A 14,710-nucleotide genomic window follows, 5' to 3' on the forward strand; every position below is an offset into this window, starting at 1 on the left:
CTCCCCAGAGGCCCACCAGCCTGTAAGGGGTTAAGAACAGTTGCCAGGCAACTGCACATTCAAATCCTGGCTCTGCCATGTATTAGCTATGTGCCCTGAAGAAATGACTGTCTCTGTGGGTCCAGAGGGTGCTGCAGGTGAGGGGCCACATGGGGAGGTCAGCGTTACAGGCTGGGCCTGTGAGCCTGGGGCAGGGAGTGCCAGGAGAGTGGCTGAGGCAGAGCGAGGTCAGTTTTGGAGGAGGCTCTGCATCTGGCAGAGCAGGTCAGAAGCCCAAGAACCCGACTCAGGTTGGATTAAGGGAGGGAGTGGCTCCCCATAGGCAGCAGGTATGGCTGGACCCAGAACCTCAGTTGGTTCTGCCTCCTCACCTCTGGGCTCTGAGAGGCACCAGCCTCATGTGCTGTGTGGCAGCAAGTTAGCAACCTGCAGCCCATGTACCTCTTTCCAGCACCCCATTATTAGTCTCTCAGCCCCATAGGTCACTGGGGTTCCCCATGGCTGGGTCGAGTATCACAGGGACCATCAGGCATGTCTGAGTCAATGTACAGTCCTGGTTCCATGATGCTAACACCTGTCCATGGGCTGAGGGGTTTGTAGCCTGACTGCTGCTTGGAACCCTACTCTGTCACTTTCGAGCTTTGGGACCCGAGGCAGTCACCGCACCTCTTCCTGGGTCTCATGTCCATCTGCAGATTGTGGTGAGCATAACACCTGCTCACAGCCTTGAGAAAGGTGTGGTGCCTATCCTTGGAAGAGGCACCACACAGGTAAGGAGGCATCCAGTGGACTCAAGCAGTTGTCATCAGTAACACTTGATGTTTCAAGTGCTGCCAAGGGCCAGTTTGTCTCTTATCTCACTGACCCTCGCTAGGTGACCTCCACTCCTGCAGATGTTGTATCTATAGAATCTCTGAATTACCTGGAGTTCATGTCACCTGTGGTGGGTTTCAGGCATGTCCATGCATCTGGCAATCAACTGGGCATGGAGACCCATCAAACCATTACTGAGTTCCTACTGCATACAGCCATGGTATCAGATCGTTACTGAGCCCCTACTGTATACACTCACAGTGCCGAGCCTTTGCCAGATACTTACTATATACATTCACATTGCTAGGTCATTGCTGAGAACCAACTGTACGCATCCATGGTGCCAGGTCATGGCTGCGCACATACTGGGTACATCTGCCTCAGAACATGGTGCTCAGGGGCCTGGACCCTCACTCACACGCCCTGGCCTTTCCTCTCCAGCCACGCATTAACTTGCTCAAGGAGAGCAACCTGGTGCTCTGATTCATCATGGAGCAGGCGCACATTTCCAAGAACCATCCCTCATCCATCCAAACATGCAGCTGGTTGAAATTTTGAACTATGAGAAAATGAAACAACTTTTCAAAACCAGCCTAATCTCTATTTCTTCATCCAAAATAACTGCTTGCACCGCATCCAATCTGAGTCAATTCTAAGTAAATGTGGTCACATCAAGACTGGACTTGGTCAGTTCAGGATGCGCCTCCCTCCATCTTCTCCCGGGAGGTGTGGGTCTGGATGCCTCTGGATCCTGGACCATTATCTCCCTCCTCACAGCCATCTGCAGTGACATCCATCACAAGCTGTCCTTGTGGGTGGCATTTGGATGGGTAGACAGATGACAGGCGGATAGATGATAGACGGATATCGGAGGAGACTGCTCTGAACAGCTAAGAGCCGCTCCTCCAAGCCCCACTGCAGGGCTGCCTTGGAGGCTAATCCTGTGATCACCTCTTTCGGTCATTTCCTCTCTGGCCAGTGTTAGAGAAGTGAGGACCCATCTGGCTGCAACCACAGCCTCACTACCACCAGAAAAAATTTTTAGCAAATCAACCCAGCAAAGGAAAATGGGACTGTCCATGTCAGATATTGATTTCTCCCTGGTTACTCTGAAGAAGCCCTGGGGAGGATAGGAAAAATCGATAGAAAGTTAAAATGAGTAATGGAATTGGCAGTTTTCTTACAAGACAGATTAAACTGAGATGAATTAAAATAGAGTGGGTACCTGGGCAATGCTATATTCCCTGGTGGCTCGGAGGGTAAAGAATCTGCCTGCAATGCAGGAGACCCGGGTTCGATTCCTGGATTGGGAAGTTCTCCTGGAGAAGGGGATGGCAACCTACTCCAGTATTCTTGTCTGGAGAATCCCATGAACAGAGGAGCCTGGGAGGCTACAGTCCATGGGGTCACAAAGGGTCAGACATGACTGAGCTGTTAACACTGTCACTTTTGTGGGTGGTGTTTGGGGAACGGAAGCACTGCTGGCTTATGCAAGGAATGACTCAGTGTGTGGGTCAGTATCTGCCACAAATAAGAAATGCCTGGGGAAATTTAAGACTCCTGATTTCCAAACTGTGCCTCAGGCCAAGTTATACTAGGACCTCTGAAGGTGGCAGTCAGGATACAGTCATTCCAAAACTTCTCTGGTATTCCAATGGACAGCTATTTGGGGAATCACTGACTAGAGCCTTGCCATCCGTCTTTGGCTCCAGAGGTTTCTGTCTCACTCCAGCCTGGGCGCAGGGTGGAGTGGGGAGTGGGCCGACCTCAGGGCAGTCCCAAGCTCCCCTGGAGCTGCTGTGTCTCTGAGCCATCCTTTGTCCTTCCTCCACCATGGTCTCTGCTGGCCAGAGAGCCCAGAATACACACCCTCTTCTTTGGCCAGGCCCTTCTCCCAGGCCTATATGGGCTATATGGGCCTGAAGAGTGACATTTGTGTGTTAGACATTCAGCCTCCATTTCCCTCTTTCTAGCCTCTCCTGTGGCCCAGAGGTGGCTTCACTCCTGGTGTCATGAGGGTGGGTTATGCCTCCTGGCTTGGGCCAGAGTGATTGGTTCAGGGATGGGCATGCGACTCAAGCAAGACTCTCTGGCTCAAATATGGAAGCCCTGACATTATGGTTGAATGACTTGGATGGTAGTTGATTTTTCTTGAGACTTCTGAGTCTGAACTGGTGGGGCCAGGGGATGTTAAGGTTGCGCTGTTGAACACAGATGCTCCAAGAATAAAGCCAGCACAGAGAAAGAGGAGAAAATGAACGCTAGTAATGTCATTTGAGCCCCTGGATCAAGCCAGGCCTGAAAGCAATCCTTGTTTCCCGCTAGGTGCATCAGTAACACCTCTTTTCAGTTAAGCTGGCTTGGTGTTGGTTTGCTTTCATTGCTCACAACATAAAGGATCCTGAAAAACACAATGGCCTGCAGCTTCTCATTATATGACTCTCGTCCTGCCCACAGCCAGTCTGTAGATACATCATCTTCTGTCTCCTCTTGGAGCTAAAGTGACTTAGAAAGATCTTAAAGGAGCTCAGTACAGGGATCCAGATGGCTTGGTTCAAACCCTGGTCCTGCCACTCATGACTTGTGTAATCTTAAGCAAGTTACTTATCCACACATGCTTCAATATCCTCATCCAAAGTACAGAATAGTAATGGTACTGGGTTCATTAAGATGTCTTTACTCATAAGGACAGATTAAGGATCAAATGTGATGGTTGTTCAGTTGCTAAGCCATGTCTGACTCCTCACAATCCCATGGACTGCAGCACTCCAGGCTTCCCTGTCCTTCATTATCTCCCAGAATTTGCTCAAGTTCATGTCCATTGAGTCAGTGATTCCATCCAACCATCTCATCCTCTGTCATCCCCTGTCCTCCTGCCTTCAATCTTTCCCAGCATCAGGGTCTTTTCCCGTCAAGTGGCCAAATTAAATGAGGATGTGTATTTAAAACAGAACTGTGTATGGATACAGTGAGGCCTATGTCAGTGTCAGCTCTCATTATGACAATAATGTTTGTGTCCAAGGGCTCCTCACCCTCCCGCCTCAGGCCTTTGCACCTGCTGTTCCTGCTGCCTGAAACGCCATCTACTGTCATTCCAGGTCACACCTCCTTCAAATGCAAGCTCCCCAAATGTCCCTGTTTCATGTCCCCAAGTTCCCTGCAATTCTCTGTCCCACTGTCCATCAAAGTTCTATGTCTTTAGAGCAGTTATTCCTTTGCTGTATCCCTCTCTAGACTGTGAACTTGAAGATGTGATGAATCTGTTTTGCTGTGATTTGTAGCTTCAGTACCAAGGACAGAGCCTGGCCCCTTAGAAAATACATTAGGAAGGGAGGGAGAGAGGAAAGAAGGAAGCAATCGAATGGTCTGGTAACTCAGGGACTACTTCACTGGGAAAATGTGACAGATTCCAGTGCTGAGAGACACATTGGTGTTCAGGCTGGGAGGATCAGTCCAAGCCCTCAGAGGTTCAGCAGTGGGGCTTAGAAACAACTTCTGACCTGCTCAAAGCTGGAGATGGTCCATATTCTTTTATTATTCTATACAAACTTCAGGTTACAGCATTACAGTTCAACATCTGTATACACATCTGTAGGGATTCCTAGGTGGAGCTAATGATAAAGAACACTCCTGCCAATGCACAAGACTTAAGAGACGTGGGTTCGATCCCTGGGTCAGGAAGATTCCCTGGAGGAGGAAATGGCAACCCACCTCAGTATTCTTGCCTGGGAAATCCCAAGGACAGAGGAGCTTTGAGAGCTATGACTCATAGGGTTGCAAAGAGTTGGACACAACTGATGTGACTTCACATGCATTCATGCATCTGTATACACCAGATGGTCCACATTCCTGGTCACTTGATCAGGAGAGGACTCACCAGTGGGCCCACTCAGCACCTGCTGCTGCAAAGCTCCAGCAAGGTCTGCACTAGGCACATGGGGTGGTTTAAACACACCGTGGGGAGAAGCAATGGGCTGTAACAGGCACATGACTATCCTCAAAGGGGACCTGTATCCTTTTTTCCTTCTAAATACATTTCAACATTATGAGATTTTAATTAAAACTAAGGCAGGTGTCACTCTGCTAAGATCATGCATAAGAAATGAGAGGATGAAGATGATGCTAAGAGATATTGATAATGCAGAGTAATTATAATGATGTTCCATGAAATGCATTTTGTTCTTGGAACTGAAATTGACTTTAATGGCTTTCAAAGCCTCAGTGCATTTTTAATCCAGGCAAAGACTCTTAGTTTTATGGGCTCTACCAGGATCACTGGGGACCAGAGGCATATTGGGAGCTGGACACAGCATGAGCTTGAACAGAACTGTTGTAAGGAGATGGTCCATCTCCGAAGCCTGTCCCACGGTGAGCAGCATGGGGTGAGAGGGGAATTTAGAGTCTGGATGCAGAGGGTGAGTCCCAAACCTGTCATGGCTGCGCTGAAAGTCACCTCCATGATGCAGAAGTGTTGATCACCTCCCAAGGAATCCAGATCCAAGGCTGTGCTGCACTCATGGGTCACATTTCTCTGCCAGGGACAAGTCAAGGTTCTCTGAGTTCAAGCTACAGAACTGGACTCTGGCCAGTGCCAAGCACCAGAAAACTTGGAGACACTTAGAAATTTAATGGATTTTCACTCAGAGCCTAAGAATTTCCTTTGCTTTCCTGATCCCCTATGTGTGCTGTGCGAAGCGAAGGGAGTGGGGAGCTCAGAGTGGTTTCCAGCAACATCCAAGAAACAGCCTCCTTGCCCCACCCAGGGTGAGAGCTCCTCTCAGGGACCTGGCAGATGACATAACCTCCTAGGGTCACCTTCCTCCATCAGCCCCAGCCTGGCAACTTGCCCACAGCTTGGTGAGTGCTGACCTACAGCAAGGAGAGCCTTCCCAAGCTGCTGTAAAGGTGAAGAATAAAAATGCTCCCAGGATAGAAAGTCCAGTTGCAGCATCGCTCCCTGTCTTTCATCAAAAGCCTCCTCATGAAGGCCTCTGGCCTCATCTTTTCTCTGAGCTGTCAGGGTGGATATAATAAGCTGAGTCTTCCTAGAGTCTGTCAACAGTCACATCATCTCAAAGAAGCCCCACTTCCAGTAATGAGAGGGGCTCTTGGGAAGGCCTAGGAAGCGGCATGGAACCAGGGAAGGTTTGTGGAGTAAGTCAAGAAGGGGGTTGATGCAAGCTCTTTTTTATCTAAAAGATAAAGTCTTCATTGCAAAGTATTTATTGCACCTGTGATACTGGAAAAGAAATACACATAGAGGTTATTTTATTTAAATACCTTGATGGTCTTCTCTGGAAGACTGAAGGATAGTGATTTAGAATCATGACATGCTATACAAACAAGTACTCAGACTGCCACTATAATGTCCCGGTCTTTCTCAGAGATCCAGGTACTACAGCTGAGCTGCTGGTCCGTCTCAACACTCCCACCCTGGTTTCCAAACATGTTGTGTCTCCCAGAGTATCTGACTCTTAGGCTCCAGGGACGTGTTGGGTCCATATCTAGCTCTTACCATATCTTACGACCAAGTCTGGGGCTGAGTCAGCTTGTGTATGTGTTACAGGTGTGCCAATCACATGGCTAACCTATGGGTGTGCATCAGAGACCCCTCCTTACCTTCTCTCAGAGCTGAGGCTTCCCTGTCAGCCCTGGGCAAGACCTGGTGCTCACTCTGATTGGATCAAATGAAGTCATGTGACCATCTTTGACCCAGTCACTACAGCCAGGATATAGCCAGTGGAGAGTGTAAGAGCTTTTCCTGTTGACCCTGGAACAAACACTGACGCTCACCCTGACTGGACATGCTGAGATCCTGTGATCAGCTCTAGACCAATTGTTGTGGTCAGGGCAGAGCTCCATTGGCCTCACCTGGGTCACAGCCCCATCTGGAACCAAGGGTGCCGCGCCTGGATCACAGGTCTGAGCATGGAGGGCAGATTCCTCCACGAAATTTGGGGGCGTTCTTAGAAGGAGAGGTGGATGCTGGGAGCCTGCCCACGGGTATTATCTACTAATCTGGGTCAGTGCCAGTGAGGCACCCAACTGCCCCCTTATGGAGTCTGCGGGGTGGAGAAGAGGTGACTTGACTTGGAAAGGAGAAATACTCCATCGTGAAATGCAAAGCTCTAAAATCACTCAGAGGAAAACATAAGAAACTTGCAGGAACATCTAGAAGACCAAAAATTGGGACACCACAGCCCCTGTGTCCAGATGAGGTGAACACACTCCTGTGGTAATAGGTCTGTCTTTAGGTGGAGAAAGTGCCCAAACTGGCTTCTCTACCATTCACCCTCTGACAGGGAGAATCCACATCAGCAGTTAAGGGACAGGGAGCCAAAAAGGCAAAGGCTGAGCCCCACAGAGCGCTCAGACCTCCACCAACTTCAAGAAATGTCTGGGTCTCAGCCTTTCCTGACCTTCTCTTCATGAGCAGGGTTGCCTCTCCTGAGCCCTCTGGGAAGTCCTCCCAGACTCTAGTCTGCCCCTGATTTCTATCTCCTTTCTGAGTTCCCATAGTACAGGGTAGAACTCATCTCATTGCTATGTCTTGGAGTTGGTCTCACTCACCTAGGATAATGGGATTGCTGGATGGAAGTCATGAGTCACTTCTATCCCAGGGCATCTGACATCCTTGTCGAGCACTTCCTCCTTCTGACTTAATGACAGCCTGGGTCCTGGGGTGATTGTGGTGAGAGGAGCCATTATGTCAGTCCATGATTGGTGTGTGGCACAAGTAAGAAATGGACAGTTGTTCTGAGTCACTGAGATGTGGAGCTTCTATGTGACTGCTGAAAATGTTTGTGTGCATTAGTCAAAAGCAGCTCTTATAATAGACTGCAGTCTTGGATGGCAAACCAAAGTTCCTACACAGCCACACTTAGCATATATATTTCACAGGCTTAGGATTGACCTTGTTATGTTGTATTCCAACCTTCAAAGCTGGAACCCACATTTACTGGAACATCCTCTTCTGCAAGGATCAGAGTTTATTTATTACTTACATCTGACACATCTATTTGTTAGCTCTAATGTGTTTACTCTTATTTACAATCAGTCTTTAAACAATTTTTTTTCATCTGTGTGTGCTTCAGTAGTCTCTCTTGGTTTTGGACACAAACATTTTAACAGCTGCTTCCCCTGTCCAGCCTCATTCACCCCTCTCCTACCAGTATTACTTAAGGTCTTCTCCAAAATACATAGCTTGACCTTGAATCTTTGCTGCAGACCTGCTTATGGAGAGATGTAAACTACAATGATACATATTAGAAATAAACCCACCAGGACTTAAATTAATAGTGGGATGTGAGGCAGAGAGAAATCATGGATGAAGTCTAAACTGTTGACTGGAACATGAAGACAGCACTGCTATAAAGATGTGGATTATATGAAAAAGAACCGTTACATAACTGGGGACATGCTGGTAAAATCTTGATGGGCGCACTATCTGAACACTTCCTTAGCAGCCATGGATAAAGGGCTGTGGATATTTCTAGAATTTCAAAAGCCTGAAACTCCTCATGTCCCCAGTGAGTCTTTTCAAGTCTACCTTAGAGCATTAGAGGATTCTTCTTTCTGTTATCTATCAGCAATGGATTATTCAAATAGCTTCCAACGAGTACCATTCATTTCTGTGTAAAAAGTCCACTGTCCCAGAAATAATTTCATTAGCTGCCTCATTTTCAGCCACACATGACTTTATTAAAGTTCCTCTTAGGAATTAAATTTCCATGCTTTGTCTCTACTTGATGGTGACTTCACGGCAGAATTTGGTTAAATTTGCTTCAGTCCTTTGTGAAGTAAAACTACAGGCATTTACAACCAACAAATGGACTTTTACAACTTTGTTTGCCCATACTTGGCTGTCAAAAGTATTATGGTTGGGAAATTTACCCTTTTTTCCCAAATGTGCATGCCACAAGAAAAATATAGGTAGTTCTGGCAAAAGCTTCTTCTTTGGGGATCTTCTCCAGTAATCTATCACTCGAAAGTCCACATAGTATTCATAACATATGCACTTGCAGATTAAATAATCTCACTGAGGCATCCATACATCCTATAATATTTTTGTTTTATTGAGAGAATTTTAAGATACATTTTTCTTCCACATACTAAGACATAAAAACACACCTCAATAAATTTAGAAGGTTAGAAATTACATTAAACATCTTTTCTGACCACAATAGTAAGAACCTAGAAATCCATTACAGAAAGAAAAGTGGAAAAAGACAAACATGGGGTAGCAAATAATATGCTACGAGAAAACCAATGGGCCGATGAAGAAATCTAACAGAAAATCAGAAAATACCTTGAGACAAATGAAAATAAAAGCACAATTTTCCCATATGTATGGGATGCAGCCAAAACAATTCTAAGAAGGAAGTTTATAGCAATATAGGCCTACCTCAAGAAATAAGAACCTCAAAATGATTTAACCTACCATCTGAAAGAATTTTTAAAAAATAAGCAAAGCCCAAATTCAGTAGAAGGAAGGAAACAACAAAGATCAGAGCTGAACTAAAAACAATATAGGCCAAAAAACTGATAAAAATGACAATGAAACCAAGAGCTGAGTTTTGAAAAGATAAAATTTAGTCACAAAGAAGGCTCGCGAAGAAAAAAATAGAGAACTCAAATAAACAAAATAAGAACTGAAAAAGGAGAAATTAGAACTGATACTGCAGAAGTGCAATCGCAGGAAAATACTATGAACAGTTACGTGCCAGGCAGTTGAACAACATAGAAGTGGATAAATTCTTAAAAACATACAACCTCTCAGGACTGGGTCAGGGAGAAATGATATAAATAGATCAATTTCTAGTATTGAAATTGAACCTGTGATTAAAAAAAAAAAAAACTCCCAACAAGCAAAAGTCCAGGACTAGTTGGAGTCACAGGAGAATTCTACCATACTTGGAAAGAAGAGTTAATACCTATCCTTCTCAAGCTATTCCCAAAAATTGAAAAGGAGGGGATACTTCTAAGCTCATTCTTTGAGTCTACCATTACCCTGATACCAAAATCAGACAAAGGTATTACAAAAAAGAAAATTATAGGCCAATATTTCTGATGAATATAGATGTGAAAAATCCTCAACAAAATATTAACAAACCAAATTTGACAATATACGGAAAGGATCAAACACCTCAATCAAGTGTAATTTATTCCAGGATGCAAGGACAATTCAATACCACAAATCAATCAATGTGACATGCTATATCACCAAAACAAAGATGAGAAATCACATAATCATCTCAATAGATGTAGACAAAGCATTTAGTAAAACTCAGCATTCATTCATGATAAAAATGCTCAACAAAGTGGGTATAGAGGGAACATATCTCAAAATATAATAAAAGCCATTTATGGCAAATCCAGAGCTGACATCTTTCTCAATGGTGAAAAACAAAAAGCTTTTCCTCTAATATCAGGAACAAGACAAGGATGCACACTCTCACCACTTCTGTTTAGCATAGTATTGGAAATTCTAGTCACAGAAATCAGACAAGAAAAGGAAATAAATTGCATCCAAATTGAAAGGGAGGCAGTAAAACCATCATTATATGCAGATGACTTGATAATATATATAGAAAATCCTAAAATCCCCACCAAAAAACTATTAGAACTAACAAGTGAATTTAGTAGTTTGCAAGATACAAGATTAATATACAGAAATCTGTCCTTTTCTATACATTAATAGTGAGCCATCAGAAATAGAAAATAAGAAAAAAATATCATTTACAAAGTTATCAAAATGAACAAAATAGCTAGGAATAAGCATAACCAAGGAGATGAAAAACCTATATTCTGAAAACTACAAGACATTGATAAAGGAAATTGAAGATGATACAAAGAAGATGAAAGATATCCCATGTTCATGGATTCAAATAATTAATAATACTAAAATGTCCACATTCCTCCAAGCACTCGCCAGATTTAATGCAATCCCTATAAAAATATTCATGACATTTTTCACAGAACTAGAACACATAATCCTAAAATTTGTATGGAATCACAAAAAATATGCTGACTAGCCAAAGCAATCTTGAGAAAAATTAATAAAACTGGAGGCATCAAGTTCCCAGACTTCAGACTATACTACAAAGCTATATTAATGAAAACAGTATGATACTGGCAAAAATAAAAGAGACACAGAGATCAATGGAACACAATAGAGAGCCCAGAAATAAACCCATGCAAATAAATTCATCTATAACAAGAAGGGCAAAAATATACAATGGGAATAAGACAGTCTTTTTGACCTCCAGTGGTTGTGGAGTGGCCAAGGCTGTGGCAGCTTGAAGCAGGATCTCAGTTCCCCAACCAAGGATTGAATCTAGTTCTTAGTACTACCTTGGCTCTTGTTTGCTTTGAAGAAAGAATTTGACAAAGAGACAAAAAAGTAGTGAGATAAGTAAAGTGTTTTTAGGAGAGAAGATGCATGCAGAGAAAGCACAGGCAGACTCAGAGAGAGACAGAAAGACCAAGCTGCATGCTTTGGAGGTGGATTAAATCACTTATGTGGGGGCAGTTCTTCCAAGTTTTCACTTTCCTCTGGCCAATAATCTTACTTTGCTTCCCACGTCTAATCAGACCAAGGATCCTTCCCATTATGTGTGCATACATTTCAGCCTAGTAGGGAGGGTCTCTGGGATATTGACAGCGCCTATTATGGGATAGTGCCCCCTTCTTTTTTGACCTCTGAGGAGCCTTTCTGCACATTTGCAGTTGAGGAGATCTCTCTGACCTCAAGAATGATGGATGTGGTCTTCTTCTCTCTTTACTCCAGAAGGGCTCAGTTCCTCTATGCTCCTGCCATTAGCTTTTTCCTTGAAATGTCAGGGACAGACAAGTTCCAGTTTACTCAGCTTGAAAAATTCCAGCTGCTCAGCCCACGAACCCATTGTCCTCCTACCTCATCTTCAACAAGTGGTGCTGAGAAAACTGGACAGTTGCATACAAAACAATGAAATCAGAACATTTTCTAACACCATATACAAAAATAAATTCAAAATTAATTACAGACCTAAATGTGAGACTAACAAAAAAGCTCCTATAAGGAAACATGACCAGTACACTCGTTGACATAAATTTTAGCAATATTTTTTGGATCTGACTTCTCAAGCAAAGGAAGCAAAAGCAAAAATAAACAAATGGGATCCAATTAAATTTCAAAGCTTTTGCACAGCAAAGAAAACCATCAACAAAATTAAAGGACAACTTACTGAATGGGAGAAGATATTTTCAATTGATATGTCTGACAAGGGGTTAATACCTAAATTACATAAAGAGCTCATAAAACTCAAAATGAAAAAAAAAAGAAGGACTTCCCCGGTGGTTCAGTGGTTAAGACTCCACACTTTCAATGCAAGGGGCAAGTATTTGATCCCTGGTTGGGGAACAAAGATCCCATATGCCATGTGGTGCAATTAAAAAAAAAAACTCAAGAAAATGGACAGAAGACCTGAATAGACAATTTTCCAAAGAAGACATACAGATGGTCAATAGGCACATCAAAAGATGCTCATCAGCAAAATGCAAATCAAAACCACAATGACACCTCACACCAGTTAGAATGGCTATTTTCAAAAAGACAAGAACTACCAAGTGTTGGAGAGAATGTGATAAAAGAGAATCTCGAGCACTATCCCTGGGAGTGTAGGTTGGTATAGCCCCTATGAAAAACACTATGGAAATTCCTCAGAAAATTAAAACTACCATATAACCAGCAATTCCACTCCTGAGTGTATATCCAAAGAAAACAAAAATAATAATTCAAAAAGATATATGCACCCCAATGTTCATAGCAGCATTACTTACATAGCAAAAACATGTAAGCAATCAACAGACATGTGAATGAAGAAGGTGTAGTACATACGGATAGTGGAGCACTACTCACCCATAAAAAGAATGAAATAGTGTCATTTGCAACACCATGGATGGATTTTGAGGGTTGTGGATTTTGATGGATTATGCTTAGTGAATTAAGTCAGACAGAGTAGGACAAATACTGTATGTTTTCAGTTATATGTAGAAACTAAAAAGAATGAATAAAAAAGAAAAACACCAAACTCACAGAAAACAAACCGGTGGCTACCAGTGGGAAGAGAAGTGGAGAGAGAACCAATGTAGGGGAAGAGGATTAAAAGCTATAAACTACTAGATACAAAATAAATAAGGTACAAGGATGTAATGTACAGCACAGTGACTACAGCCAATACTTTATAATAACTTTAAGTGGCTTATAATCTATGAAAATATTGACTCACTACGCTGTATGCCTTAAACTGCTGTAATATTGTAAATCAAATATACTTTAATTTTAAAAGATCCTTTTCTTCACCATCATACATTCTGTCAGTCGTTCAATATTTACTGATAAACTATTGTGCATCTGAACTTGTGCTAGTGCTACTGATAGAAAGATAAAAACACCGTTACTCCTTTGGCACCTGCAGTCAGTTAGAAAGCCTAAGATGTAACCTCTCATAAATTTCCTCTAATTTTAATAGAGCTCCTGAATTTAGCTGGATGCACAGCCCCCAACTGGAGATTACATTCTTCAGGTTCCTTTGCAGTGAGTTGTGGTCATGTGTCTAAGTGCTGGCCAATGGGATGTCAGCAGGTGTGATGCTCTCACTTCCTTATAAGGAAGCTGACTGCCCTCCACTTCCTGTCCCTTTCCTCTCCTGTAAGCTGGGTTGCAGACATGGAGATTGAGTCCCAGGCTTGGCCTTGTGGACTAGAGTGATGCCCCAGGAAAGGCAGAGCACTGAGATGGGAGGGCCCTTGGACCCTCTGCCAGCCCCAGTTTTCCTTTGGGATGAGGGGCTGACCTCTGATCTTGCTCTGACCAGCCTAGGAGCCTCAGGTGAAGCAGCCGCATGAATATGCTAACACAGGCCCCTGAATAGACATTGGAATACTGTGATCCTTACTCTAAAAAGTGTGACAGATGTGATGTGAGCTCAAGAAGCATCAGAATCAGTGTGCAAGAGATTGGAAGGTTGGAAACTGGAATCAGCCTACAGACCCTCCTCTCCCTCCGTACCCTTCACTCTTGGTCTCTGCACTATTTCCCCAGGTAAGTGTGCTGGTTCACTGCACTGAACACCCGCCACCACTTCCTCTCACTTGGTTCCCTCCAAGGCTGGCATCACTGTCTCTGTGAGGCTGAGCCTGGTGAGCCTGTCCAAGGCTGTGTCCTCAGGAGCTAGAAGGGCACTGGCATACAGCAGGTGATAAGCATTTTTTGATTGCCTCTATAAGGACAAAAATGGTATGGACCTAACAGAAGCAGAAGATATTAAGAAGAGATGGCAAGAATACACAGAAGATGTACAAAAAAGAGCTTCACGACCCAGATAATCACGATGGTGTGATCACTCACCTAGAGCCAGACATCCTGGAATGTGAAGTCAAGTGGGCCTTAGAAAGCATCACTACGAACAAAGCTAGTGGAGGTGATAGAATTCCAGTTGAGCTATTCCAAATCCTGAAAGATGATGCTGTGAAAGTGCTGCACTCAATATGCCAGCAAATTTGGAAAACTCAGCAGTGGCCACAGGACTGGAAAAGGTCAGTTTTCATTCCAATCCCAAAGAAAGGCAATGCTAAAGAATGCTCAAACTACCGCACAATTGCACTCATCTCACACGCTAGTAAAGTAATGCTCAAAATTCTCCAAGCCAGGCTTCAGCAATATGTGAACCGTGAACTTCCTGATGTGCAAGCTGGTTTTAGAAAAGGCAGAGGAACCAGAGATCAAATTGCCAACATCTGCTGGATCATGGAAAAAGCAAGAGAGTTCCAGAAAAACATCTATTTCTGCTTTATTGACTATGCCAAAGCCTTTGACTGTGTGGATCACGATCAACTGTGGAAAATTCTGAAAGAG

Source organism: Bison bison, unplaced genomic scaffold (genome assembly GCF_000754665.1).
Source record: "Bison bison bison isolate TAMUID 2011002044 unplaced genomic scaffold, Bison_UMD1.0 scf7180017864312, whole genome shotgun sequence".
NCBI classification, from domain to species: Eukaryota; Metazoa; Chordata; class Mammalia; order Artiodactyla; family Bovidae; genus Bison; species Bison bison.